Here is a 26,862-nt window from a genome sequence, read left to right as displayed (position 1 = left end):
TCAAAGTGTCGATTTTCCTATTGCATTTGAATGCACCGCTCAGCTCGCATGGTCCCACGAGGGGTACCTAGTTTTTCAGCAGCCAATCAGAGGCTACGCAGGCCACGCTCAGCCTGTCGGCTCAGAGGCAAAGTGCAGGTGCGTTGCTCTTCCGGTCTTTTTCCGATCTCAGCCAGAGGAGAGAGGGTAGCTGCCTGCTAAGAGGAAGAGAAAAGCGGGAGAAAAACCTAGAGTTTACCTGTGAAAAAAAGAGAAAAGAGAGAATCGGAGTACTCACCCACGGGAGGTCCAGAGCCGAGTGACTGAACGAAGGAGAGAGTTACGTCGGTAAGACGAGTCAATTATCCGGCGGGAAAAAAAACTTGTTGGCGCTTACCGCCATCGTCCATGCTAATGCTAGCTCTGTGCCTAACAGGCTAACTGCTAACCTTTCATCCAGAGAGCCGCTGCGAGGTCCGACATCGGCAGGCTCCGCTTTGATACACGGAGAGCAACGGTGAGAAATGTGTCTTTTTAGATGCTATGGTGCAATTTTCCTCTGGTTTTCTGGATGTTGAAAAAAACAGTAGTGCTACTATGTTTATAAGAGCAAACTGAAGTGAATAATGGTGAAATACTTTATATGCACATTGTGTTTATTATTTTATGCTGATGTGTATGTAATTAAAGGGGAAGTGTTTAATTTTTCTCATGTCAATTTAAAGGAGAAAAGAGTAATTTGGCATGTTGTAATGAATGTAAAAGAATATTTTATTTTGTATTATGCAAATTATTGAAAAGTTATGTTATTTCAACTGAGTTTAAGGTAACTAGAGGGTAATTTTTGGTGCAGTTCTCTGACATGAATAGGCCTATAGTGTAAGAGCACATTAAGCACACTTCTTTAATACCTCTGTGTCTAACTCAAAATGTGTACGGTTATGTTTTTTCCACATGGTTCTGATATGGTTATAAATGATATTTTGAATGTTAATGGTTACTTACCATAAGTATTATTGAACCACTGTTCACATGAACAGGTAAATGTGTGAGCACTTTAATGTTTAGTTCTCATAAATGATACACTTAAGACTGAACGTTGTACAACTAAAATAGAGATTTTGAATAGAGATGAAGATTTATGTCAGAATTAGATGTTATGGTGTACATCTTTTGACATTTGATATCCCTAATGATGCATCAGAGAATGGACGGTGTTGAATGTAAATTATGTGACCTGTCTACAGGTCAGGTTTTTTTTTAGGACGGAAGAATTCGAGGTTCAGGACAAACTTCCTGCTGTGATAGATGGCGAGCCAACCACCCTGAAGAAAGATCAGCACCGAGGAGATATCCACGTACCCACTCATTCACACACATATGATACACTTACATTACACTGCAAGGACTTTTGGAATCAGGTGAACTTGCAATAACTTCACAACAAGAAAACCTGCAAAAAACTTCTATTTTATTTAAGGGCCCCAACAGACATTTTTGTTTCAAGTGTGCACACGATATTTTTTTTCTTTCTTTTTTTCTGACTGTTTGGGTTATTATTTTTGTATTCTGTACAAATTTGACAATTTACTTTATCCACTGTAAAAATTATAAGAGTGGCTACTCAACTGTTACTCCTGCGTTTGCCTCTTTATTGTTGCTCAGTACAGTGGCTCCTTCCGAATTTAGTTTCTTCTGATTCTGGTCCAGATCTTTTAATTAGTCCAATCAGCTATTACACTGTAATTCACTTTTATATTTCTAAAATTGGTTACAACTGCACCGGTGGAGCAGTGCCCTGAAGGGCAGCCCGTACGCCGGCTATAACTGCCCTCTTGATTTCCGAGCCCGCCATGTCTCTTCTTTCTGCTGTCGGTGATGTGGGCGGGGCTGAGGCAAAGGGTGTGGGCCAACCTGCCTAATTTGCATATTTTCTAAACATTTAGATTTAGGATTTAGATTTAACATTTAGATTTAGGATTTAGATTTAGATTTAACATTTAGATTTAGGATTTAGATTTAACATTTAGATTTAGATTTAACATTTAGATTTAGAGTTAGCATTTACATTTAGATTTAACATTTAGATTTAGGATTTATTTTTCATTTGTACACATTTTTAATAAATCTAAAGAACATGCAGTGTTACACAAATTTGTGTCTCAAATAAAGAAAGATGAGCTAAATCTGAGAAAAGTGAGCTAAATGTTCACAAAATGTCACCTTTAAACAGTGACTGAATTTTTACATTCGGCGCCCCATATGTTTATGTTTTAAAGATTTTGTCTGACTACAAACTAGTTTTATGGTACTCAACATCCAGTCAACCCCAGTTTTTACTCAGTTGTGTCGATGAAACAATCATGACCACAACTGTAGAGAAAGTACAAAACTGTTGCCTGAGCGAAGGGGAAGCATATTGGTCAGTCTGTCTGTCTGTCTGTCTGTTGGTAATAGTAGTAGTAGTAGTAATAATAGTAGTACTAGTAGTAGTAGTAGTAGTAATAGTAGTACTAGTAGTAGTAGTAGTAGTAGTAGTAATAGTAGTACTAGTAGTAGTAGTAGTAATAGTCATAATAGTAGTAGTAGTAGTAGTAGTAGTAGTAGTAGTAGTAGTAGTAGTAATAGTAGTAATAGAGTAGTAGTAGTAGTAATAGTAGTAGTAATAGAGTAGTAATAGTAGTAGTAGTAGTAATAGTAGTAATAATAGTAGTAATAGTGGTAGTAGTAGTAGTAATAGTAGTAATAGTAGTAGTAGTAGTAATAGTAGTAATAGTGGTAGTAGTAGTAGTAGTAGTAGTAGTTGTAGTAGTAATAGTAGTAGTAGTAGTAATACTAGTAGTAGTAATAGTAGTAATAGTAGTAGTAGTAGTAGTAGTAGTAGTGATAGTAGTAGTAGTAGTACATAGTAGTAGTAGTAGTAGTAGTAGTAATAGTGGTAGTAATAGTAGTAGTAATAGTAGTAATAGTAGTAGTAGTAGTAGTAATAATACTAGTAGTAGTAATAGTAGTAGTAGTAGTAATAGTAGTAGTAGTAGTAATAATACTAGTAGTAGTAATAGTAGTAGTAGTAGTAATAATAATAATAGTAGTAGGAGTAGTAGTAGTAGTAGTAGTAATAGTAGTAGTAGTAGTAATAGTAGTAGTAATAGTAGTAGTAGTAGTAGTAGTAGTAATAGTAGTAGTAGTAATAATACCAGTAGTAGTAGTAATAGTAATAGTAGTAGTAATAGTAGTAGTAGTAGTAGTAATACTAGTAGTAGTAATAGTAGTAATAGTAGTAGTAGTAATAGTAGTAGAGTAGTAGTAGTAATAATACTAGTAGTAGTAATAGTAGAAATACTATTAGTAGTAGTAGTAGTAGTAATACTAGTAGCAGTAATAGTAGAAATAGTAGTAGTAGTAGTAGTAGTAGTAGTAGTAATAATACTAGTAGTAGTAATAGTAGAAATACTAGTAGTAGTAGTAGTAGTAGTAATACTAGTAGTAGTAATAGTAGTAATAGTAGTAGTAGTAATAGTAGTAGTAGTAGTAGTAATAATACTAGTAGTAGTAATAGTAGAAATACTAGTAGTAGTAGTAGTAGTAGTAGTTTATTTGTCATTAATTACTTTGAACAACAAACAAAGACAACATATCCAGTGGTCCGTATCCAATGTGACTGAAAGGGTTTAGACTGAAGTTCAGACTTCTTTTGCCTAACCCTATTTACAATTAACACAATGTTTCCAAATGAAAACAAACAAACAAACAATACAATTTTCATTGTAATCATTGCTGAATATACAACGGAATAGAATACATATTTAATTTATTCAGGTAAATCATGTTCTTTATCTCTACTACCAATATTGATCCTAGTCTTTTAAACAAGTATTTTCTTTAGTCGATCCTGAGCTCTGTATTTTTAAATAATAGAGTTAGTTAGCGCATCTTTTTAAAAGTTGTAATTGTTTTAGACTGTTTGAATTGATTTTCCAGGTCAGGCCTGTCTGTCTGTCTGTCTGTCTGTGCTTTACAGTAGTGGTCACATTTCAAGTGTTACTGATATCAAACCATGACCAAATAATTTGCCATGGTCTCTAGTCGACTTGATTAGTTTTTGTCAATAGCAGACCAAAGTACAGCTGAGATTTAGGCCAAAGTTGGGGTCAAGCTCCTAATTTGCATATTGAGAAAACGGCTTCTATCTTGAAAACTGAGACGGACATCAACTAATTTTGTATTATCGACATATATATGACCTTTCATTTGGTACCAATTTTATTGACCTTGGATGACCTACAAAGGTCAAACACAAGGTCATGATTTTCAGTATACTCAGTTTTTGCCCATAACTCTGTCAGTTTTGCAGATAGAGAAAAAGGACTAGTACCACATTATGAAGCCTGAAAAAGTAGGATATGATGTATGTTTTCATTTTTCTGTATCATTTCTGATTTCAGAGTTATGGTAGAAAATATCACTATTTCCAACACTTTTATGCAATTCCCATTCACTTATAACTTCACAGAACTGTTTAACATAGACGAATACAATGTCTACCACAATGTTCAGCTTGGAAAAGTAGGAAATAGTGTGTTTTTAGTTTTCCTCTATCACTTCTGTTTTCTGAGTTATAACAGCTGAAAATGTTCATGTCATGTGTGTGTAAATTCACTAAATGGCTTCTATCTGTGAAATGATGCAGATATCGACTAACAAAGTAGTATTCACTGAAGAGAAGTCACATATGGCCTTTCATTTGTTGACCGTTGATGACCTTGAAAGGTCAAACTCAAGGTCATGATTTTCAAAATACCCAGTTTTAATTTTGCAGATATGTTGATGTTTATGTTTATGCATTTGGCAGACGCTTTTTTCCAAAGCGACTTACAGGGGAAAACCAATTAAATCACTCAATCAATCAAATTTTATTTATATAGCACCAGATCGCAACAAAAAAGTTATCTCATGACACTTTATATATAGAGTTGGTCAAAACCAGACTCTAAGCCAATTTACAGAAACCCAACAGAATCCTCCAGGAGCAAACACTTGTGACTGGTGACAGTGGCGAGGAAAAACTTCCCTTTAACAGCAGAAACATGGAGCAGACCCAGACTCCTGGAGGATGGATGTCTGACAGGACCAGTTGGGGTTAAAGAGAGAGAGTAAAGACAGAGAGAAAGAGAGAGTGATAGAGATAGAGACTGGGGGAGAGGGGGAGAAGGGTAGGGGGAGGGTAGGGGGAGTAGGGGGAGACACATGGAGGCAGCTGAGGATAGGCGAGTGATGATGATGAAGGTAGGAGAGAGGCAGGACCACCGCAGCAGGTTCAGAGATAATCCTGGGAAAATCTGTGATAAGCCCGGGAAGAACTTTATTAAAATATTTAAAATGATAGAGACAAACAACTAACGACTAGTATCAGATAATAAAGCATGTAAATACAGGCCAAAGTTCTCTTTCCAAGGCCTCCTTCAAGCGCATTGGCCGATGGCAGTTTCATCTACATGTTCTCCAATTAATTTCCCATTTATGCAAGTACATTCTTGTGATTGGATATAAACCTTACTGCTTTAAATACATCCAGTAGAAGGCGGTTGTGTCTGACTGGAGGAGACATCAGCCACATTTTCTGGAATAAGATTTGGCTGTCTAAACCACAAAGTGCTAAAACCAAAAGAATATTTTGCAGTACAGTGATTATTGAGATGACAGACGCCATGCCAAACCTTTATCAGCATTCAGAAATCATGATGGTGGTGTATGTGATGCTGTCCAAAGCTACACAGATAACTGTAAAAGTGCAGAATTCAGTGATCTGCACAGGATAAAAGCACTCACAGAAACAAACTTTCAAAAAAGGATTGCAGCTATCTCCACATTTGTTATGGGGTTTGTTTTGAAAGTACAGACTTTTCAGATAGGCAGTCTTTTTCAAGCAATATCTCTTGAGGGGGAAAAAAATCATAGGTATTCATGTTTTGTAACATGTTATTTTGACAGAATCACCCCAATATTCTGAGCACACAACAAGAATCTAAGAAACTTACATCCAAAGGTCCAAAGAAAATGAAAACTAGCATTCATGTTTTTGTTATGGCAGCCATACGACTAAAGTAGAATATATACTGTATACGATGAATTATTGCCTGCGCTTCATGGCTAATAAGTTAAACGCCATAATATACTATAAATATTATATAGCTGGATGTCACTTTTCAGTCGGTGAAGTTTAATTTTTTTGATTATGAAGAGATATTTTTTATTCAAATTGAGTAACCAGACATTAAGACAGTGGAACCTCACAATATGAATTAAATTTGTTCCATGACCAGACGGTTTTCCCCATTGAAATGAACTGAAATATGATTAATCCATTCAAGCCCCCAAAAAACCAGGGTTTTTGAAACAGATAAAATGCAGCTACAGAGAAAATAGCAAATGGACGCTTCTATGACACTGGTCCTATAAACAGGACATGGGGACTAAAAATTCAGACCAGATGTAGACTAATGTTATAGAGCAAGTTTGGAAGCACTTTGGGTCTATTTTAAAAATAAATACCTACTGAGATAAAAAAGAAAATATTTTTCAGATAAAACACATTTTTATATATTTTTTTATATTATTTTTTTTTTATACAAAAATCTGCATGTAACAGGGTAAAAAGGATATGAAAATTACACGGAAATATTTTTTTTTTTCGAATATCTCATTATTCTCTCACAGGTACATTTGGGAATCAAAGTAAATATGCAAGACTGAGTTTCACAAAATTGACTGTTGTTGCAAAAATCACTCACAATTTATTAGTGTTTAAATGGGCAGGTTCTGCATGTAACACAAGTGGACACAGTGGGTTACATACAAAACCTGGAATGAGACTGAGATTCATGAAAAATCCACATGCCTGGATTAGAAAAACCACTAGGATCAGCAAATTTAACTCAGTGTTTTGATAGATAGATAGATAGATAGATAGATAGATAGATAGATAGATAGATACTTTATTGATCCTGAGGGAAAGTCAAGTATAGCGGTATATAAAACCATTTTAATCGATGTGTTCGAGATCTAATGCACTGACACCTGGGTAATTTTTCCTGTCCCAATTTGGGTCCTATTTTTGGTCCTAATATTTTATTAAAAATTCATTAATTTGGGATGGACAACATCATCCGCAAAAAGCATTGATGAAATCCTGTGGTCCCCAAACCTTTTTGCGGATGATGTTGTCCTGTTGGCCTCATCGAACCTGGACCTTCAGCGTGCACTGGGGCGGTTTGCAGCCGAGTGTGAAGCGAGCGGGATGAGGATCAGCACCTCCAAATCCGAGGCCATGGTTCTCGACCGGAAAAAGGTGGTTTGCCCTCTCCGGGTCGGTGGGGAGTCTTTGCCCCAAGTGGAGGAGTTTAAGTATCTCGGGGTCTTGTTCACGAGTGAGGGAAGGATGGAGCGTGAGATTGACAGACGGATCGGTGCAGCGTCTGCAGTGATGCAGTCGCTGTACCGATCGGTTGTGGTAAAGAAGGAGCTGAGCCGAGAGGCGAAGCTCTCGATTTACCGGTCAATCTACGTTCCTACCCTCACCTATGGTCATGAGCTTTGGGTCATGACCGAAAGGACAAGATCCCGGATACAAGCGGTCGAAATGAGTTTCCTCCGTCGGGTGGCTGGGCGCACCCTTAGGGACAGGGTGAGGAGCTCAGTCACCAGGGAGGAGCTCGGAGTAGAGCCGCTGCTCCTCCGCGTCGAGAGGGGCCAGCTGAGGTGGCTCGGGCATCTGTTTCGGATGCCTCCTGGACGCCTCCCTGGGGAGGTGTTCCGGGCATGTCCCACCGGGAGGAGACCTCGGGGAAGACCCAGGACACGTTGGAGAGACTATGTCTCTCGGCTGGCCTGGGAACGCCTCGGGATCCCCCCAGAAGAGCTGGAGGAGGAGTCTGGGGAGAGGGAAGTCTGGGCATCCCTGCTTAGACTGTTACCCCCGCGACCCGGCCCCGGATAAGCGGAAGAGAATGGATGGATGGATGGATAATTTGGGATGGCTCAGAGCAGGAGTATAATTTTCTTTTTTTTTTGCGTTTACCTGAGGTCATCATTAGGTACATCCTGGTGGGATATATGTCTAAATTTCTCTTTTATTATTGGGTCTTAAAAGTGCCAGGTACCAAAATGAACCCAGTTTCATAGAAGCATCCAGTTATAAAAACAAATAAACTGGTTTTTATTAACTTCTTTACCTTTAACATGAGATGATCTGTGAAGAAAGACAGTGGAGAAAGAGAAGGGGGAGGAGGAGGAAGAGGAGGGTTATTCTCTGGAAGGAGAGTCCTCTTCCAGTAAAATGTCGGGTAGAACAAATTAAGTGAAGCGAGAAAGAAAATGCCAGAAATTCTTCTTTCTGGCCCCACTTTCATCATTGTCTGCAGTTACAGGTGGTTTCATTACAAAATATCCAGAGAAATCTACTTTGTTCTGCTTTTTAAAATGTTCTGAAAATGGACCAACCAAGTGCATCCCAGAGGAGCACCTGCTCGTACTACAGATTTATATTTGTATTACGAGACAAAAATTCTCAAGAGCTGCAGCTCATAAAATAAATTTCTCACACTATGTTGTACTTCTACCACGAGGTTCCACTGTATCTAATACCATAAAATCACATTTTTATCACATGCACTAAAACCTATATGTCAACTGTATATATGAGCGATAGAGTCATGTTATGTGTTACACCCATACAATTTTTCAAGGTGGATATGCGTAATAACATGACCCTTGAAGAGGTCACATTATACACTGAACAAAAATATAAACGCACCACTTTTGTTTTTGCTCCCATTTTTCATGAGCTGAACTCAAAGATCTAAAACTTTTTCTATGTACACAAAAGGCCTATTTCTCTCAAATATTGTTCATAAATTTGTCTAAATCTGTGTTAGTGAGCACTTCTCCTTTGTCCTTTGCTGAGATAATCCATCCACCTCACAGGTGTGGCATGTCAAGATGCTGATTAGACAGCAGGATTATTGCACAGGTGTGACTTAGGCTGGCCACAATAAAAGGCCACTCTAAAATGTGCACTTTTACTGTATTGGGTGGTCCAGGGGGGTCAGAAAACCAGTCAGTATTTGGTGTGACCACCATTTTCCTCGCACAGTCTTCTTCATGAATTCTCTGAAACAGCTTTGGAGATGGCTTATGGTAGAGAAATGAACATTCAATTCACAGGCAAAAGCTCTGGTGGAGATTCCTGAAGTCAGCATGACCATTGCATATTCCCTCAAAACTTGTGACATCTGTGGTATTGTGCTGTGTGATAAAACTGCACATTTTAGAGTGGCCTTTTATTGTGGCCAGCCTAAGGCACACCTGTGCAAAAATCATGCTGTCTAATCAGCATCTTGATATGCCACACCTGTGAGGTGGATGGATTATCTCAGCAAAGAAGAAGTGTTCACTAACACAAATTTAGACAGATTTGAGAACAATATTTGAGAGAAATAAACCTTGTGTGTACACAGAAAAAGTTTTAGATCTTTGAGTTCAGCTCATGACAAATGGGAGCAAAAACAAAAGTGGTGCATTTATATTTTTGTTCAGTGTAGTTATTACACTAATACGAGAGACAAATAACAAGTCATGGGACATAAGTGTCTCCGGGGCCAAACCAGCTAAAAAAACAAACAAACAAAAAAAACATACTTTCCTATAGAAAAGAAACTCAAAGTGGCAGAAATAAAAGATACAAACATGAAGCTCCCTGGCTGTCCACACACCAGGACAAAAAGTTACTGAATAAATAGCAGAGAATCTCTACAAAACTTTCACTCAGGTAAGACAAAGATCTGGATCACAACAACATTGATAATGAGCTAAAGGCTAACCAAAGCCAACCCTCTAACAAACACAGGGTATAGGCAGCCTCATGCAGAAAGGCCAAGAGGGACGATGAACTGGCTGTATAATGGTCTATATGGTCTATATAGGCTCAGGTGCAGAGGGGTGTGGTGAGGCCCTCAGAGGGAGGGGCTCAGCACACCTTAAACACAGACAGAAAGAGATCTTCCAAAAAGAGGTCTCATGTGTAAATGGCCATAATACAAGTAGATTTTTCTTGCTCATAGGGCCGGATCTACTAAAGGTTTGCGTGTATTAAAACGTGTCCAAACTCATTGCACCTGCAAAAAAATGTACAAACTGATTTACTAACAGTGCGCACTAAGAGTTGTGTCTTTCAAAGGTGCAAAATAGCGCGTCTGCATCCAGTTGATACATTTGCCACAATGAATATGAAATATGAGGAGTTTACACGCAATTGTGCCTGTGGTGGGAGGAGAAAATGTAAGTATATTAATTTAGCACACGCAGAGTGATTTATCAAACCCGAAAGCAATTTTGCTCATAGAAACGGCACTCTACATTTACCATGTCTCAAAAGGAGGTGCAAACGGGTTGGATGCGTAATTGTGCACACATGGAAGTGGTTAGGAGACATCAAAATGATGAAACGAGATGCAGCGAATGCATGTTTCACTCTTGTGTGAACATTTTTGGAGTGACGGAAGAAAAAATGATTTAGACACAGTTCAAATTGTCACAGTTTGTTTGTTTTTGTGATTTTGTGATCTGAACTAGGCATTAGATAAAGATTTATGACACTATTTGGTAGAGATCAGCTGACACAGGTTCTTGAAGTTCAAAAGTATAAGGATAGTTTCAAACAGGAAAAAGGCAACATTGTCACACTGGTGAGAATTACCTAATTTTGAATCCATACATTAACATCTAAGTCATACAATACATACCTAAATTAATAAATCAATAAAGAAATGCCTCTAGATTACTGAAAATATTCATCACAAGACACGTTCATCCAAGTTTCTACTATTAAATGGTACAGTTTTGCTCTTGCTGTGGCGCTCTCCATGGTGCTGATAGTTCTGCTGCTGCTACTGTCTGCAGCACCTTGGAGAGCGCCACAGCACAGTGGCCATAGAAACATGCACCCAACATCCACTGGGTCACCAGTGACCTGTTTTAGCCTTAGGCTCAATCCAGATTCACCCCTTGGCCCTCCCCCTTACCCCTCCCCCTTGGTCCTTGCACTTGGCTCTACCCCTTAAAACAGAGATGTTAGGGGTAGGGGTTGAAACACTCCCCTGTGAAATGAGACAACCCTTTGAAACCTGTTACGTCATCAGCAGTCAACGACGCCACTATAAGCAGATGCGACAACTTTGTTTCCAAAAGAATTCCCCATGCCGTCAGCAGCTGTAACTGTCTCTGTTCCATGGGCTTTGGTCATCTTTTTGTGTCTATCAACCACAAACTGCAGAAATGCCTGCTTGCCTCCAGTGCTGCTACTCACACTGGTGTATGAATGTGTCTGAATGTTTGGTGGTGGTCGGATGGGCCGTAGGCACACTTCTGTCAGTCTGCCCCAGGGCAGCTGTGGCTACATATGTAATTTACCACCACCAGAGGGAGAATGTGAGAGTGGATGAAAAATGGATCCACTGTGCGCGCTTTGAATATGCATTCATAGAAAAGCGTTATATAAATCTAATCCATTATTATTATTATTGTTATTATTATTATTATTATTATTATTATTATTATTATTATTAAATGCGATCTATAACACACTGAAATGGCATTAAGCGGCCGATCAAATAATTAAGTGGTTCACGAAAAAAATACTTACATTTCTGTGTTTCTTTCATCACACTGCTACACTTTTTTGCTGTGTTTACCTCCATCTTGCCGATGATTTGAACAGAATTATGGGAAATTTCTCCTACCCCTCTGTTTGTTGCATGGTCCTGAAAAATCTTGCCCTCCCCCTTAGTCCTTCCCCTCCGACTCATTGAGAATCAGGACACCCCTACCCCTCCAAATGAATGTGCAAAATGGAGAGATAGGGGTAAGGGGGAGGGCCAAGGGGTGAATTGGGATTGAGCCTTAGAGTTACATTAGAGTTACAATAATAGTGTACACTTTATCGGTGATGTCACAACTTTATGTGTCTTTAAACTGTTTTGAAATAAACTGAAGCTATTGCTTATTTAAAGCAGACTACTGTGGAAAAGAGGCTTATTTTTTACCTCACACAACAAAGGACTTGCAAGTTTAGGTTCCAGCCAACCACCAATTAATGTTTGGAACAAACCTAAGTTGTCAAGCACAAACAACTTTTTAATTATCCAAAAAACAATGTAGGTATTTCATTTATCATCATGTAATGAATGCGACTTGTCACAACACATTTAATAGGACCCAAACTGCCAAAAACCATAGAGCAAGTGAAAGTAAATAATATGCTGTCATGATCATATACTGGTCTGAGTATTGTCTTTGGGTGTCTATTAGTGGTGGAATAAAGTCTCTAATCTCATACTTTGGCAACAGCTAAATAGTAATCTTTACACAAGGAAAAAATACAAATACAAACATAAATGTATCTGTGGAACTGTGTCTCAGGCACTGAACCACAAACTGGCTTCAGCGTTTAGTCTTTGTTGTCCTTTATGATGTGATGTGATGTATGGTTACATGCTCCACTGGGCTTTCGTGTGCTGTTGTTCTCTGCTCTCATGCTTGTTCTGTTCTGTTGTGTTTCTCTCTCATAACCCAGTGTGTACTCTTCAGTGGTCCGCTATTCCCTTTTCTCTTTTGTTTGAGTTACTCGGTCCTTGACTTGTTTTTAAGGGCCTTTAGGGTGTCATGAATAAAATATCCTGATCTCCCTGCCAATCTCCAGTGCAATTGCACACTGTGCTGTAGTTGTGTGAATCAAATTAAGAGCTTTATCACACATGCCGTCCACATGCTGTCATTCATTTGTCTCCCACAGTCCACTGAATATTTTGAAATCACTAGGAATAAAGACCCAAACAGCCACTGGTGACCAAAAGCATCTACTGATCTAAACTGTATAATACCTGTTGATCCACTAACCCTACCAATCCATCCTACTATATAATGCACGTTCTGTGCTCATCCGATGTCCGTCCGATCGATGTTGCAGCACAGGAGGGCGTTTGTACGGATTTTCCTCAGCCTTCACAGGTCCGACTGCTGCCAAACTCACCAAATGAATAGAAACATTACCTGACTATCTGCTAGGGACAATTTTATGTCCATATTCAAATGTTGTGAGGTATGCTGGGTGATTTTAACAGGGTCCCAGCTCACCACAGTCCAGGTCCCAGCTCACCTCGGACTGGGTCCGAGCTCACGTCAGACCCAGTCCGAGCTCACCACAGACCTTCACAGGCCTGATCGCCGCCAAACTCGCCAAATGAATGGAAACATTACCCAGTCCCTCCAGGAATTCACAATATTGTGATCGCAACTATTAATGCAAATTCAACCAATCACCATGACTTCTGCGCGGCGCTGCAATTTCGTCCAATCACCGTGAATTTTCCGCAAATTTGACTAATCACCTTAGCCCCCTTTCGCCCACCCCTATCTACGTAACGTGTACGTCATTGTGTTCATTTCCTTGTTGATGGTTGAGAAGATGAACACGTGCGATTCAAAACATTCACATTTACCAACAAATATCACTGCCAAAGTTCGTGGAAGTCAGTTTCCAGATGTGTTACACAAAAGCGGAAGAATACTATTCTGCACTGCCTGCAATACTGTGGTGGAACATGAACGAAAGTGGCCGCTCCACAGACACTTTTCAACTGCAAAACATGCAAAGAAAATGGCTGAAACTGGAAGAGGAAAGACGAGACAAGTCCCAACGACAGAGGCTGTTGGATCCAGAACAGTAGCAGGAGCTGAAAGGGTCAAGGTTAGCGCAGATATACTCTATAAGGCAATAGAAGAGAAGAACAAAGACAAACAAAGGCATGCTTTCCTTTCTGTGTATTGTGTGTGTGTGTGTGTGTGTGTGTGTGTGTGTGTGTGTGTGTGTGTGTGTGTGTGTGTGTGTGTAACCCATCTAACCCTAACCCTAACTATACTACTATATCATTAAGGAAGCAAAAGTCATGTGTTGTGTTGTATAAATGTGAGATGGGGGTGGGATTTAATAAGTTTTCTTCTTCCCACTCCTTTATGAGCCGTATATACTGAATTTATTTTGTTATTACTAGTGTACATGGCAACTGTTATTGTGTCTTGATCATCTTTATTAATGTATTTGCTCTGATATTAGTTCCTTGTACACAAAAAATGTTTAAAATTTTATTCTGCTTAAAATAAATAAATGAATGAATGAAAAAAAGCTTGTTTTGTTCAAAATCATTGCTTCCTGGTGCTTTTTAAAGCTTAAAACTCAAAAAAAAAAAAAAAAAAAAAAACTGTTCTAGGTAATTTGCAAATGCCCATGTTCCTGTGACTTTAATAAAAGAAGCCTCCACTCAAGATCAATGACAGTGGATGGACATAATGGATTTATGTTCAATAAATGATATATTTTGTTGAAAATGTCACTTTTTCCTCCTTTTCATTGTTTCTGATATACTAAAACACAACTTTAATCTGAGCTTTTATGAACATCTACATGATCATAAAATTACTTACTTAAAATACATAATTTACACTAAAAAACCACAAAATTCACAAGATAATATCATAATAAATGGTTATAAATCAGTTAAGTATGATTAAATACATAGAAATATTAATTTGGGAACTGCCACAGAAGAAGCACTGGGTCCTTATGGGTTAATATTCTAGTTGTGCTTGGATTTTTTCTGCTGATATGATGCTACCCTTAATGCATTTGAGATAAACCTCAAACTTCATTTTTAGTCAACATCAAACCATCCATCATGGCTGAGTTCTGTCCTATTTCTGTACGTCTTCTGTGTAACCACTCCTGTGCAAAAATCTAATTTGTTAGCAAATAAAATATTTTGTCATTGGGCCAATTTAAGTGAAATGACATAAAATGGGCATTAAAACAAAGGTTATCCACACTATATTAAACAGCATTCAGCAGTGAACAATATGGATATTGCATTTGATGTGGACTTGACTCACGCACCGGGGCTGCTTATCTCCACATCCCCACAGCAAGGATTAGAATAACAATGAGAGTTAAACGTGTCTGATTCGGGAGCTGATTTTCCAGCATTTACTTCAGCAGGCTGGAATCCTGCTGCCAGGAATTGACGATCGGCACATAAACATGACTGACTTCATAATGTATATCAAGTCAGCATATATCTCAAATTCATGTTCACATTATCAGTTCAGGTCAGAAAGCATTTGTGTGTAGGGTGCTGTTTAACACATGTCAACAGACACATGTCAACACATGTCAACAATAAAATACAATTAAATCATTTCTACTCAGCAGAGATGAGTAGCATTTAATCAGAAGGTTGTGGCGATGGTGTCCACTGTCTAAACTGACAGCTGCTCAATATCAGTTTTATTGTCAGCCTTAACTTTATGACCACAAACAAGTGAAGTAGTTACAGTGTTGACTGGGATATATTAGGCAGCAAGCATTTAATCCCACATATGTTGATATGTTGGAAGCAAACTGTGCAGGGTAAGGATCGAAGGCTGTATTCACACCTGGAAAGTCCTTTGCTCCTTTGGCTTATTTGATTTGGATCGAATGCAGACTTAATTTTTTCGTTTGGGTCAGATCACATTCTTGTTGCACTTTTTGCTATTGGACCAACATTTGTAAACAGAAGCACACATGTGATGAACTGCGCTGGCATTGGACAGAAAAGTTGGGGGTGGGGTGCCTCTACAGCATGTTCACCCATGGGACTTGATCTCTCCTTCACTGTGGTTCTCCCCGAGGTTTCTCTTTTCCCACTGGGTTTTTGGAGTTTTTCTTTGCCGAGAAGGAGAGTGTAAGGAAGGGGGATGCCCGGGACACTAATCTACTTCCTTCATCTACTGTTTGTTGATTGTTGTTTGTTTTCATATCCAACTAATTCTGTAAAGCCCTGTGAGGCAACCTCCTCATGATATAGGGCTCTACAAATAAAATTGAATTAAACTGAATTGAATCAGAGATGACTGGTGTTGATGAAAGCAAACATGGGGGTCCTATGTGCAGTTATTATTTTCAGAATATGTATTTCTATTTCTATTCTATTTTTACAGACACAAATTTACAAAAATAACGTTAACTGTCAAGAACAGCTCATTCAGAGCCAGTTTCATAATATGGACATCTGACCAAGTGTCAATGAGACATTCAGTCTCCTCATTGGTCCACGTGTGTTCGAGGCTCATGGCTATGGCTACCCATGAGGCTTAGCTACTTTCAGTGGCTACGGTGGCTCCTCAAGCACAAAAAGGTGCACAGTTCCTTGGTTTGTTTCAGCTCAAGGCCGGTTTTATTCACACCAGAAGTGAACCGGCCCAGAATCTGTTTGGAAGCAGGACCATTTCTTCTAGGTCAGGGGTCAGCAACCCTGGTCCTAGAGAGCCACTGTCCTGCATGTTTTAGATGTTTCCCTCTTCCAGCACACCTGACAGCTGTTATCAGACTTCTGCAGAGCTTGATGACAGGCTTATCATTTGAATCAGGTGTGTTAGAAGAGAGATACATCTAAAACATGCAGGATAGTGGCTCTGTAGGACCAGGGTTGCTGACCCCTGTGCTAGGTGATCTCAGTCCACTTGTTTGATTCAAATCAGAGTTTGCATGTTTGTATTCTCACCTAAAAAAAGACTGGACTTTCTGAGGAAACAAACTCTGATCTGTTTTAAACTGACCAAACGAAGTAGGTCTGAGTACACCCTGAGTAACTCTGCTGAGATTTAAATTTAAATTCTAAATGTATGTGGCTGGATGACTGTGTCAGAGTGTTTTTACTAACAAGTCTTATAGGAAATTTAGGGCCAGCTCCATCAAGGAGCCCTGAATCATCTGCAAACAGAGCAACCCACACAATTTTAACCCTTTCATGCAATTATGAGTACATTGGTCACAATATTTGTGTGTTTTTATTGCTCTTTAGGCATGAAAAAACGTAAGATTTAGGTTTTTATTTTTTTTAAGGAGTTACAAAACCGTCCACTCAGCCGGACCCCATGCATTTAATTTTTCAAGCAAAGAAACATGTATTTAAAACCTAATATCAGAAAGTGATATGGAAAAGTATGCAATAAAAACATTTTTAATGCTGCTAATCACATGTTTTCCCACATTTTAACACACTCTAATACTAGTTATTATTCATTTCATGGAGATAATATGCAAAAAAAAAAAAAAAAAAGTTTTGTTTGTTGATTTACACTAAAACATGTCACTGCAGATCAGGTTTATCAAGAACAGCATAGTTACAGTAACGGTATGAAATCCACTATATAGGATGATGCATAAGTGTCCACTGTGTTGGCTGATATGGCACTAAAACAATAAAACCCATGATGAATATACAAGAGAACAGGTGTAGAATAGCTGTCCACTGTGGTGACCTCTGTGCATGAAAGGGTTAAGGTTGAGTAGGATATTTTAAAAAAAAGTTTTTGGAATAGGCCCTGAAAACAGAGCAGAAGGCAAATGCAGTGCAATTCACAATATAATTAGCAGGTACAATCTATTCTCTGTGACTCTGGTCCTTAGACTGTATGTAAACATAATGTGCTGCGCACTAATACCCTCGGCCAGAATGGACAGACAAATGGACAGATGGACGGACAGACAGATGACAAAACAACTACAATACCTCTTTGGCCAGTCGGCCCAGGGGTAAAAATCTGAAGCATGGGACCAGAGTAGCATTTAAAAAGTCTACACAGACAGCGTAACATTGTTATTTCTAGAATTTCAATGTGTCATTAGGCATCAGAAATACGAAGCTGTGCCCAGTTTTTCATTTTTAAATGCATTTTTCATGCGAGGAAGAGACAAATCAAGAAATAATGCATGTTGAGCTAAACTTTATAAAGCCCAAGTTACAAAATGTGGAAAATCAGTTTTGTCAAATACAGAACAACGCCTGATAATCAATGTGATTTCACAGTGTGACAAACACCATGTAGTAAAAAAGACCAGGTTTCCTTTCCATATCCATGGATACAGAGCTAATTGCCTAATTAACATCCAGCAGTGTTTGTTATTTAAGAGACCATTGAGTCCCCACTCCTCACAGCCCACACACATTTTTTTATGTCTGAAAAACAGTGTTACCCGCAGTGTTTTGCCTGTAAGCAATTCTTAAATTTCACAGGAAGTGTTTCACAGCATAGGAAGAAAGATATTACAGACACACCCAGAGGAACAGGGGATGAGGAAAATGTAACATTTTACAGGAAGTGACAGCTCTTGTCTGTCTTACTCTCTCTCTCTCACACACACACACACACACACACACACACACACACATAAACACACACACACACACACATCGTATGTGTTACATATATACATGTTACACATATACACACGCCAACATTCATCTCGTGACCTGCAAGCAATTTTAATAGCAAAACATTACCAACAAAGGCCTTGTGTACAGAACATGACATGACTTCACAAAATGGCCAAAACCTTAATTTACTAAAAAAAAAAAAAAGTGTAGAGCAACAATGTGTGTGTGCCAAGTGCATCTGTCTACTACTACTACTATTAATAAGTGTTCGGACTTGAGACTACAGCATTTGGAGGGGAGAGTTTGCAGTTGTCAATTTACTGCTAATATTTGATGTTACAAAAAACAGGTATTTCTTGATGATCTCTGTGCACCTGTTTTGCATCATGTCATCTTTAATAATAAATATATGAAAAACACACACCTAATATTTGTCAGATTACAGGTTACCAGCTCTGTCTGTGTTGTCACAACTGCATCACCTTCATCGGCTGTGTCTACGCGCAGACTAGCTCTTCTTTCTTTCTTTCTTTCTTTCTTTCTTTCTTTCTTTCTTTCTTTCTTTTGTTAAAGGGGTCATATTTATCTCAACCCACTTTTATTAGTCTTTGGTTCAATTATTTGTATATTTGGGCAATAAATAGTTCATAAAGTTTGAATTTGAGCCCTCCAGGTGTTGCAAAACTATCTTTATATTCATTTTGGCAAAAGTCGAGTGGATCTCTACAACCCGTTTTAATACCTGCTTAATTTGTTATGTTTTATACCTAGTTATGTGACGACATTTGCACATATAAGGTCAAGACTTCCAACAAACATTTCTCTGAGTATGACATAATTGATTCTCAGCAGTAGTGGTTGTAGTCCAAACTGAAAATATGTCCAAACTTCAAGCCGATTGCCTAAAATGTTCAGTTATTGGTTGTATTAATGAATGTAAGTGGCTGAACGGGACAGAGCAGCACAGCCAACAACCTGGAGGGGGTGGGGGGTGAAGTGGCTCATGTGTATTTTAAACCACCTTTCTTGTTCATTACTCAGAAATAGGGTTGAAGATGGACCTGTGGAGTTGAATTAATGAAGAATTCAGACCCAAGCAGAGCATTTACAGTTTATGTAGACCACAGGGAAATGTTTTCAGATGCATAATTCCATTTAAAAAAGCAAAATATTCCTCCTTTAAGTAACTCTGCTGAGTAAGTCTGTCGCCTACACTTGTAGAAGTTTTGTTCATCCATCAGCATAGGCAGTGACAGCTTGGAGTTTAGAAGGTGTAACCATTTCATGAAACTTATGACATGTCATGTCAATGCAACTGCTGACATCAAATATTAAACATTTGACTCAGCAAAAACAAAAAAAAACAAAAAAAAATGCTGTGTTTGTGCTCTCTTGTACCCCCAGGGTGTTGATAGGTATACTGATTGAGTAGAATTCCTAGAAGTATTTACATTTGGTTTTCCCAGCCTGGCTCAGCAGATGGCCAAAACATGGTGACCACACAAGAAAGTAAAATACATTTATTTAGAAAGCTAAACTAATATGCAATTAATGGGCTGATGTGTGAAGTAGAAGATGCAGAACAAAAGATAAACCATTTAAAGGTCAGTCAAACTAGACAAACTTTAGACTCTGAATAGAATTTTCCTGTGTTGAATTTGTCAGACCTTTTTGTAATTCAAATTTCTACTCTTATCAGACCATTTACTAATACTTTACATTTTATTTTATGCTTTACTTTATTTTAATTTAGTGAGATCAGCTCATATTTACATCCTTTTACACAAGATTTCCCTAACATATAGATTAATACATTATCTGTGCTGCTCCTCTTATCTTATCTTATTTTTATTTTAAACTCTTCTTATTTTACTTTAAAATACAAAGTTTTACTTGCTGTTGTGATTGTGTATTTTATTTGAGCTGCTGGACACCTTGAATTTTCCCTGAGGGGATGAATAAAGTATCTTCTATTCTATTCTATTCTATTCTATTCTATTCTATTCTATTCTATTCTTCAGCTTCTGCAGTTTTTTTTAAACTAATTTTATTGATCATCAAGTTCAAACATTGATCACAAACAATCATGAACACTCCTTGACAAAAAAGCTCATTTAACAATGTCAGTTACTGTACCAGTTAATTCCCAAGTAGGAAAAGAAAAAAAAAAAAAAAATTATTGCACAAGTCAAAGTTAATGAGGGGAAGAAAAAACACAAAAACACTAAACAGAAAACAACTGCCGTTTCAACAGATACTGCGCCACAGAAGTCCACCTACGCATAAAAATATCCTTTTTCAATTGCAATTGTGCTGTCATTTCTTCCATTATGTACATTTGTCTCTGTCTTTCTTTCAGTCCATTGTTGTACTGAGGGGGGGGTTGAGTCTTCTTCCAGGAAACCGTTATCATTTTCTTTGCCATTAACAATAATACTCTTAGAATATATAGACTGTCTCCATACAATATGTCTTTTGGTGTGCATTCCAACATATAATACAGTGGAGGGTCAAGGGTAAATCAGTATGTATGACTGATAGCTTCATATAATACATATTTTACATAACTGCTAGAGTGAGAATTCCTTGTAAAATGCTCGAGTCAGTTGAAGTCACAGCACACATGATCAAGATAGTTCTGCATCATTTTCCCGGAGAAATCTGAAATGTAATCAATGGTGAGGCAATAAAAAATAGGAAGGAAAACCCTAAACTCGAGCCTTGGGGTACATCAGTTTTAAATTTGGTATAAGAGGCAGGCCTGTGGAATATAAAAAACAACTAAACACATCACAGGAATGTCTCGATTCTTTAGTGACATGAAAATGTCTTCTGAGAGAAACAGAGGGACAGTGTGTATGTGCACGTTATGTGTGTGTGTTACAAGCAGTGTGTGCTATTGTCAGTTTTATGTGCTAATCTGAGGCAGAGGCATTTATGTGTGCAGGGCGGTGGGGAAGTGCTACTTCTTCTTCTTCTCTTCCCCCAGGGGGGTGTGTGTGATAAAGAGATAGAAAGTGGATGACAAAAGCAGAGGAGGAACGAGGGCAGAGAGCGGCAGCGTGAGGGAGATGAAAGAGACAGCGACCGAGCAAAGAGCAAAAGATAATTGAGGGGCGAAAAGAAAAATAAGTAGGACACAAGTGTGTGTGTGTGTGTGTGTGTGTGTGTGTGTGTGTGTGTGTGTGTGTGTTTGTGCGTGTGTGTGTTGAGGGGGAGGTGTTGGAGTTACACATAGTGACAATCGATCAGCACACAGAGTTTGAGAAAGTGAGAAACAAAAAGAGTGTGTAGAAAAAATGTCTGTTAAATTGTCCGGTGACACAGTCCAGGTTACATCACATCTTCGAGGAGTTTAATAAAGTGAATCCTGCAAGGAAGTAGGTTGTCACAAGCCTTGTTTCTCCATATTTTTAAGCAATTTCTATGAGTACTTCTGCAGAATTTTACATTACATCTCGAACATGGTATTAAGGGTTTGTCTCCGTTCTGTCCCTTCCTGTCCCACTGTCATAGACTTACTCAGAAATAGTTGAATGTTTGATTCCTAGAAGCAAAAGGGAGTAGGTTGGACTCTGACATTAGTGGGGACACAAAAGTGCTCCAAGGCAGCACTCCTGAAAGTTTATTTTTATTTTTTTGCATTTTCATAATTTCCCATCATGTAGAGCTGATTAAACAAGCAATCACAGTCAGAAAAAATAATTCAGTAATTGACATGTTTATAATGCATATCTGAATATCTAAAGACACTACAAGAATTTACTGCATTCTGCAAAGTTATTCTCATGACTAACATATGCATCATTCTTTAAACTCAACTGTGAATTTCCAGCCTCTCCTCCTCTACCTCCTCCTCCTCTCTACTGTCTGTCATCTGACAAGAATATGTTGATTCATGACATATGAACAGATTAGGGATACACTGATCATACAGTTTGATGGTACAGTTACTGCCTGAACAAAAAAGGCTTTTACTCTCAATTATTACATGTAATTTATTCCCCAAAAATATGGATAAAATCACATCTAGAATCACATTTAGAATCTGAGGTTTTACTGTATTTTCCCCACAAATTTTCTTTATGTGTGTTTTTTAAACAGTTGCTCTTCCATAGACATACATGAAAATAACAAGTAAAATAACTTTTTAAAAAGTGTATCTGTTTGGCATTAAATAATGTCTTTTATTCAGTATCTGTGTTGAGCCTCCACAGTTCTGTACCCTTGAACTAACTTACACTTTGACTCCTGAACAACTGTCCTCTGACCAGTTTTCTTTTCTTTGACATCCTTTACATCCTAATTATTGGACTCACACGCACTCAAACAGACACATGTACAAATGTAAATGTAAATGACTCCACTGATATTCAAATCCGTCTGGCTGATGTGACTCAGACAGAACAAATGGCAAACATACTGACAACTTACATAAGCGGTCCAACTAGCAGGTTCCTTTTGAAAATAGATGGAGTGACAGTGGGGACGGCCAATCATATGTACGGTAGCAAAACCAAAGAGCCAATCAGAGAGCGATATTTACATTAGAGGCGGGACTTCTAGCAGAGACCAACTGTTAACCCTTTGTGTGCCAGATGGGGATAGGAATCGAGTAGTCCCAGTAGCTCGATTCCTTGGAATCATTTGCCTGCCTTCTTAACAATTCTGCTTATCGAGACCGCCTTCGTAGCACATGCGTGATGACTTCACGCGTACACTGCATTGTTTTGGTCAGAACGTAGCCAACATGGTGTTGAGACAGAAGCCGTCTAAAAAGACGACACCAGGTCCACTTGTAACACTTGCAAAGCTTCCATTTCTCCAAAAGGGTGGAATCCCTCCAATCTGCTCAAACATTTGTCCACAGCATGTGATTCATTTACAGGAATGTCACGTATTTGATTCGCTACTTTGCAACGCTTGTGAATGTAGCGGCAGAGTGAACACTGGGCCCAGTTCTGGTGCAGGCAACAAACATCATACCCCCTCAAATACAAGTTTCCGAAGGTAGGGGAAAGGAAATGATGTGCACAACAACAGGAGACGGGCCGAGTCGAACTGGTTCCACATAGTGGAAATGCGACAAGAGAGGAATTAGTAAAGCGTCTTTAGTTTCACTTTCACTGTACCCCCCCCAAACTGGGCCCGACATCATCTGTTATTATTATTTGTACATACTGTATATGGTATATTTTCTGTGCAGAGATGAAAATATAAAAGACAGTTAATGCAAACACACCTGTTTGTACTCTTTTATTCTCTCACCCAATGAGAATCGATAAGAGAATCGATAAAGAATTGGATCGATAAGCAAAATCGATAATGGAATCAGAATCGCTACATTCTTATTGATTCCCATCCCTAGTGCCAGAATCACTGTCTAAACATTACGGACAGCGGTTGTATTGACAGTGACTACACAGTAGTGGATGGATATTGGTAGGGACATGTCTACATGCCTAGAAGGATCCATCTTATGATGCCATACTGGGGCGCCGCTAACAATTGTGGGCCCCATGAAAGGTAAATGTTGTGGGCCCTTCATAAAATAAAGTATCTGTAAATTTGTGGTCAGGTAGGGGCGGGAGGTATAGTATATACATAGAGGTGCATTCCATAAGCGTCGTAACTACCACAAGTGGCATAAAACCAAAAATGAAACTTCAATCAATCAATCAATCAATCAGTCAATCAAATTTTATTTATATAGCACCAAATCATAACAAAAGCTATCTCATGACACTTTACATATCAAGCTGGTAGAAGAGAGAGGGGGAGAAGGGGGGAAGTAGGGGGAGACACATGGATGCAGTTGATGCACAGATAACTGAACTGGAACTGTCAAAGTAGATCAGCTGGTGTTAGTATAATTACTAGAAACCAGAACAAAGGCCCATGACTGTTAATACTACTACTATATAACCAGTATTAACAGTATTTAGTACAAATAATAGAAACCTCCACCATCTATGGAACTATACGATAAACACTATCAAAACTATATGGATAAGCGAGTGATGATGATGAAGGAAGGAGAGAGGCTTAACTCTGGACATCAGACTCCTGCCTTCTATGCCTCTCTATTACTCCGGAGCTTACACAAAATTTTCACAACTTCTAACCTATATCCACTGGGCCCCCTGGGAATGCTGGGCCCCATAAATTTGTCATTTTTACCCCCGTTTACAGCACCCCAGATGCCAAATATTGATCTTCTCCAACTCACTAAACCTCCAGATGCTGAACTCACCCCCATTTACCATCACCTTGAACCAGCAATATTTTCTAATAATTACATCAAAGCTCTGATGCAGTTTTATTAACTTCTATATCATTCATGCATATAACACTTAAATAGTGCCTTTAATACGTATCCAGCTCCATATAATGACCAAACATGACCTTTGACCTAAACTCATTTGAATATCATGTTGTAAAAACAGCAAAATCATTGGGTTGGACTTTTAACATCTAAAAGAACCTTCTTGCCCACTTTGTGGATTCTGTTGCTTGAAATATGTTAAACACACTATATTTATGCATCAAATATATCAAGTTTTAGAATCTATGAGGAGGACAAGATGTTCAAATTTAAGGCCAGCTGAGAAGGTTTAAAAATTATACATTACATTCAGAAGTGAATGGAACAAATGATCACCTAAACATGTCTGATTTCCAAATGTTTGTTATGATCACAAGTATTTGTTGCTCAATAAATGTAACATCTACTTTTTGTTACTACACATGTTCTTATTTCTTAGTATTACAGACATTATCATGCTGAAAGGGATCCATTTTGGAGATGCTAAGAGGTGGTAAGTAATGAAGTATAAGCACTTTGTTACTGTACTTAAGTAAATGAATATAAAGATAGTTTTGCAGCACCTGGAGGGTTCAAATTCAAACTGTACGAACCATAATAAAAGTGGGTTTAGATAAATATTAATTGATTGATTGATTGATTGATGTATTTATTTCGAACATGAATGTCAAACAGAAGAAAATAAACAAACAAAACACTTAAACATCAGACATATAATTCATATTCGAAAAGGAGTGAGAAGAAGTACAACTTATAAACTCCCACCCCTTCTCCTTATATAATTAATAACAATAATAACCGTCCTCGTCTAATCATATCTATACACTATGCCATAATTTGACTGATACTTACTAGTAAATAATTAGGTTTCTGGCTTTATATTATTATGAACAAATATAATATGATTTACATAAACACACAATACAATAACACATATATGTCAATACATATTCATACATAGATCTTTACACATATACACCTACACATATACAGGGTGGGGAAGCAAAATTTACAATGAACATTTAGTTGTTTTTTCTCAGCAGGCACTACGTCAATTGTTTTGAAACCAAACATATATTGATGTCATAATCATACCTAACACTATTATCCATACCTTTTCAGAAACTTTTGCCCATATGAGTAATCAGGAAAGCAAACGTCAAAGAGTGTGTGATTTGCTGAATGCACTCGTCACACCAAAGGAGATTTCAAAAATAGTTGGAGTGTCCATAAAGACTGTTTATAATGGAAAGAAGAGAATGACTATGAGCAAAACTATTACCAGAAAGTCTGGAAGTGGAGGAAGCAACAAAAAACGTACCAAAGGTTTTATTAAAGCTCTCAAATCCAAAATCCTAAAGGGTCCAACCAAATCCATGAGAAAAATGGCAATTGAACTTGAGGTAGACAACAAGACCGTTAGAAATGCAGTAAAATAAGATTTGAAGTTAAAATCTTACACAAGAACACCAAAACACTTGTTGACAACAGCAACAAATCCAACTTTAGCAATTTTTGGGAATCATGTTTATGGCTGCCTTCTAGCCCAGATCTAAACCCTCTGGATTCTGCTATTTGGAACGTTTTAGAACATGCTACCAATAGAACATCACACAGCAATGTCGACTTTCTTAAAGATACTATTAAAGAAGAATGGGAGAAGTTGTCACCCGAATATTTGAGGAACACTTGTGCAAGTTTCAGGAAGCATGTGAAGGCAGTTATTGAGAAAGAAGGAGGACACAGAGAATAAAAACATTTTCTATTATGTAAATTTTCTTGTGGCAAATAAATTCTCATGACTTTCACTAAACTAATTGGTCATACAATGTCTTTCAATCCCTGCCTCAAAATATTGTAAATTTTGCTTCCCCACCCTGTACACACACACACACACATACACACTTACACATACATTTACACACACTTACCACATGCTTGTACATCTTTATATCACACAGTGATCCCCAAGCCCTCCCTCATCCCTGTACCTCTGAAAAATTGTGTCTTTGTACCTCTTTTTAAAATCTTTCATGCTTGGACATTGCTTTAACTCTATATTAAATCTGTTCCACAGACTCCTTTAAAAGTGTTAGTTCAGGTTTTTGAGGTTTATTCTCTAAATTCTACAGATTTCACCACAACACTGGTACATGTGCCTGTCTCTAAATGTGCTGGTGTTGACATTATTTTGCTGCAGATCAGATGCTGACCTGTTTACCCGATATAAGACTATATAAGACAATCTGCAGA

General features: G+C 38.1%; 1 long non-coding RNA gene across 2 annotated transcripts; it reads left to right on the top strand.

The window, feature by feature from the left end:
• Positions 1 to 192: 192 nt before the first annotated feature.
• LOC115423934 (uncharacterized) lies at positions 193 to 26,862 on the top strand. Of its 2 annotated transcripts, XR_003936028.1 has the most exons (5): positions 193 to 327; positions 416 to 496; positions 1,227 to 1,337; positions 13,575 to 13,578; positions 26,851 to 26,862. It is a non-coding gene; the product is annotated as an uncharacterized LOC115423934 (long non-coding RNA). The 2 variants fall into 2 exon arrangements; XR_003936027.1 differs by lacking the exons at positions 13,575 to 13,578; positions 26,851 to 26,862 and having other exon boundaries at positions 1,227 to 1,746.

This window comes from Sphaeramia orbicularis, chromosome 8, assembly GCF_902148855.1.
Source record: "Sphaeramia orbicularis chromosome 8, fSphaOr1.1, whole genome shotgun sequence".
In the NCBI taxonomy this organism is placed as follows: domain Eukaryota; kingdom Metazoa; phylum Chordata; class Actinopteri; order Kurtiformes; family Apogonidae; genus Sphaeramia; species Sphaeramia orbicularis.
The sequence above is the reverse complement of the archived record's forward strand: the minus strand, read 5'-3'. Positions and strand labels throughout refer to the sequence as shown.